General features: G+C 25.4%; 1 long non-coding RNA gene across 2 annotated transcripts; it reads right to left on the bottom strand.

Moving 5' to 3' along the window:
• Positions 1-364: 364 nt before the first annotated feature.
• Positions 365-3,286, bottom strand: LOC128668971 (uncharacterized). 2 transcript variants are annotated; one of them, XR_008404518.1, is made up of 6 exons: positions 3,093-3,286; positions 2,702-2,818; positions 1,936-2,473; positions 1,780-1,862; positions 1,331-1,467; positions 365-827 (listed from the first exon to the last, which is right to left on the bottom strand). It is a non-coding gene; the product is annotated as an uncharacterized LOC128668971 (long non-coding RNA). The 2 variants fall into 2 exon arrangements; XR_008404519.1 differs by lacking the exon at positions 1,780-1,862 and having other exon boundaries at positions 3,093-3,281.
• Between the last annotated feature and the right edge of the window lie 1,563 nt (positions 3,287-4,849).

Consider the following 4,849-nt stretch of genomic DNA (forward strand, 5'->3'; position numbering starts at 1 on the left):
TTCATCATCTAAAATATAAGTAAATATTATTATTATAACAATAGAATGTAAATTGATATAAATTTGTATCGATAATAAATTGCAAAAAACCATTATAAGAAACCATATTATATGAATATATACATATATTTTTTTTACTGATTTACTCTAAAACAATAACATATAGTTTTAATCTTGTCCAAAAAATGTCAAATAGTTTGCACCAGTTATTGGGTGTCTTTTGTGTTTTATTTAAAGCTGTGATTCTTGTCATATTAATTGATACATAACAATGAATGAATTGGGTAGTAATTAAAAAACAAGCAAATTTAAGAAAATTTTTTCCATTAACTGTTGAAAAAATTACTATTTTTCTCAGTATAAAATTAATTAACGAAATATTGCATTTATTAAGAGTAAAAATTTTCATAAACTTAATAGATTTATTTTAGATTTTCCTAAATTTTTAGAATAATTTTACATAATTACTTTTTTTTTCTCAAGACATAACTAGAAGTGACAGACATCTAATGGTTTCTAGTTACACTAATTAAGTTAAAAAAAAAGGAATAAATGAGACATTAAAGTTATAATGACAATATGTATACTTAAAAGATTTAAAAACTTATTAAGAAACTACTTCAGTCAACCGTACACTAATAGACGACTATCAAATATGAATAGAAATCTACATATCACTCTTAAATAGAAATCTAACGATTTCTATTGTCTTTGATATCATCATTCTACATATTAATCCGAAGTTTGCTCGCTTGGAGTAACTCATCGGCTTCGGAGACAGTCAAATAGTTTTTACTATCAAGGAAGTCCCAGTAAAAGCGTTGCACCTGTAAAATATAAATCATAAGCCTACTATTTAAATGATTTAATTAAATTGTGTCTGAAAATAGCCGATATCTAATAATTTTCACACACACACACACGCACACACACACACGCGCGCGCGCACTTATATATATATATATACACACACACACATATATATATATATATATATATATATATATATATATTACATACCTAGGCCAGTAAAATACAAAAAGTCTCAGATCACAAGTTTGTCAGCCTCAGCTTCGCCTCAGCCAACAATTACAATGATCTGAGACTTTTTTTATCTTACTGGTATAGACATGTAATAAACAATTTTTTTTCTTTTTGAATAAATAAATTATAATAAAGAAAAAAATTTATGAAATGGATACATGTCAAAATTGAATATTTATAAGTTGAATTAAAAAATAAATTTTTTCTTGATATAATTTACTTGCTAAAACAAATATGATTATCATTAGATTGTAAATGTCAGGTTCATAAACAATTTAAAATTTACCTTGTTGAAATGCAACTATGTTTACGTATGCCTCAAAGTCATTGGATCCCATGGATGATTAAAGTAATTTGACGAGTCCTCGTATTTTGCCATGATGGATGGAAAAACTAACTTGGTTATTGTAATTCTGAATCAAACTTAAAACAAAATTCTTTTATTAACAAAAAATATGATTCGTATTTACTACTCAGCAATAGAAACAAATAAACATAATAATTTTGTTGTTTTTTCAGAAAAAATTTATAAAAAACTTTTAATAAAAACGTATACATCTAGATATTCCAAAAAACAACTTTTTCTTTAAATAATTCATTTTCCAAAATATCCAAAAATGGTCGAGGCCTATGAATTTCAATGTCATACTACTCAGTAATAAAAACTGACAGTTATATAATGATTTTTGATCTGTTTTTACGAATTATTTATGAAAAAAATTATAAATACTTAACTGAAAATTTGGAAAACTAAAGGCATTTTTTTTTAACTATTATTTTTTTGATGAAACATCTGGAAATTATTGACGGTCCGAACTCTAATATCATATGATTATTTAATAACGTATTTTATTCATGTTTTTCATTTAATAAATTATTCATTTCACTCACCAATTATTTATGTACATTTAATGGATTTTACTGCTCTTTCAAGAAAACGAGAATGAATATAGAATACATGACGAGGCTAAGCATCATTTCCTAAAGGTCGTCTCAAAAATAAAAGTATTTAATGGTAAGCAATTACCGATTTTGACAAATCATCATAAATAATGAAGACATGTTTGCCGTTGTCACAAAAAAAAAGTTCTGCCATGGCACATGGCAAAAAAGTGTAAGAAAAGAGCAGCATCAGACACGGTATCGAATACGATGATAGAATAGTTAATAGCAGTGCCGTCACTATTTTCACGATCCAAGTTACTGTAGATCTCATTTGACCGATAGCAATGTAGATACAGAACTTTTTCTTCTCCGCACCAGCATAATCGAAACGCTCTTAATTAATAATAGTCTCAATAGCCAAAAAACTCTTTCCGATCGGTCCATCATCAACGATCAACTTATATTATCTACTGTACCAATTATCACCAGTGACTCAGTGAGTCTACATCCCGGATTCCAGTTTGCATAGCCTCTCTAGTCAACTCTGTATAGAAAAAATAATCGATATAATAATATAATCATAAAATATAACTGTTACCCTGATCAACAAAAATAATTTGGAATGATTCAAAACAATTTGAATCGACTAATATATAGATATACACTCAACATCAAGCAAATCATTTTTCTTAATCAGGGTACTGATCAAAAAATTTTCAGAGTTCAAAAACTTATTGATAATAATACTAATAATTAATGGTAATATACTTACATATAAATGAAGGACAAATAATGTTGGAGATTAGATGAAAGAATCACATCCGATTGGTGAAACATTATAGAGTTGAGCTCCATTTTGATAAGTGGTATAAAAATATTGTTTTCAAAACTGAAAAATAAAAAAAATTTTAATATTTGGAAAAAAAAAAAAAAAAAAAAAAAAAAAAAAATTAGAAAAACATCTTTAATTATAAAATGATGTTTAATAATAAATATTAATTAAAATTTTCATCAAATTTCTTAGGCTAAGTTATTTTGAGTCTCAATGTAGACGCAAAATATAAATTTATAAAAATTGCGCAAATGAATAATTAATAACTTCAATTGTATAAGTCTACTCTAATATTAAATAAATAATTAATTATTAGTTTAATTTTACAAACCTGCTCCAATATTATATTTATTTATTATTGACTTCGATGATACTTGTAATTTAGTAATTGGTTTACCAACTATTTATGAGACCAACTGTGTAACACAAAAATACTAGTTGAACGGCAAGTTAAAATACTTGATAATAGGTGACACACCACGTAAGTTACAAAACAGAGCGGTAAATTATAAAAGAGTAAATGAAAATAACATTAAAATGTTTTCAGTATTTTTAATACATAATTAATATTGATAAAACAAAATAATTAGTCGAGTGTATTAAATATTAAATAAATAAAGATAATAATAATAATATTAAAAGTGGTTTTCTAAGATTCTTTGAGGACTCTTTCGTTTCATATTTTATTGTGGCTTATTGACATTTCTCTCCGATAAATACCTGGATACTCTTACGATGTGCTAGATGATCAACAGGATTTGATAATTACTTGATAAGATTACTAATTTAATTAAAACATAAATAATAATGAAAACAATAAAAAATTTTAAACCTAGAGCAGACACTTGCGCATGCGCACAACTACTATTAGATCAACGGGCATAATTAAAATTTTAATAATTAATTATAAATATAAAAACAAACAAACAAACGCTATTTTTGGTGGGGTATTAACAAACAAATCAAGATAAATGGAAAAAAAATTAAAAAAGATAGAAAATGAGTATAGTCACCGCTAACTTCAAATAAATTTTTAAAAATTTATTTAAAAAAAAATAAAGAACGAACAAATAATTATTTATAGCGAACATTGACGAACAATCGACGAACAAACGAATTGCTAAAAAAAATTTGCCAAAAATCGAATTCCCCCCGCCAACTTAAGGGAGCTTTGTAACAGCATTAATTATTAAACTATACTATTTTGGCTGTTACAAAATGAAAATAATATTTTCTCATCTAGTTTATAGTTATTTAAATTATTTTAATTGTCAATTAAAAGTGTACACGTGAAAAGATCCAGTAGTTGGTTAATTCAAACGAATAATAAAAAAATAAAAGTCCGCGTCAGTTGTATTTAAAAAGTAATTGCACACATTTAAAGTATATATTAATATAAAGTATTTGTATTTATATATATGTAGATTTTTTTGTTAATAAAATTTTTTTGTGCAGTTTTAGTGCCGAGGATTTAAATTGTGAACAAAAAAAGACGGAGTATACATGAGAGTATATAAATATATGTGTATATATATATATATATATATATATATATATATATATACGTATATGTAAAGATTGAAGTTGAAGAAGAGTAAAACAAGTATGTCGATGTGGGCGTTATGTATAACGAATAAATTTTCTCAATAGCGATAATAATATAATAATGAAATGAATAGTGCGATATCGCTTATCCAGTAAAATATGGCGATCTTGTGATTTTAAAACAACTTTAATCAGTAGCAAGTGTCAAAAACTCCGAGGAGTTTTTATGAGCTGTGAGAAACAAAAGGAAACTTATTTTTTTTAAATCTTGTGGTATTTCAATCACAAAGAAATAAATACCATCATTGAAGTTTTTCAAATTTTATTTAAATTATTATCTGGTTTTTTTTTTTATCAATGGATTGTCAGTTACTTTAATCATTAACTTATTTTTTAAAATTTTTTATTGTGGTTATATATATACATATATTTAAATACTCGAGACTGAGATTTGCTGGACCAAAGAACAAGGAGATTCTTAATAAAATGGCTCGGGAGTATGATCATTTGTTCAAGCTACTAATTATTGGAGACAGTGGTAAT

This window comes from Microplitis demolitor, chromosome 2, assembly GCF_026212275.2.
Source record: "Microplitis demolitor isolate Queensland-Clemson2020A chromosome 2, iyMicDemo2.1a, whole genome shotgun sequence".
Classification (NCBI taxonomy): Eukaryota; Metazoa; Arthropoda; class Insecta; order Hymenoptera; family Braconidae; genus Microplitis; species Microplitis demolitor.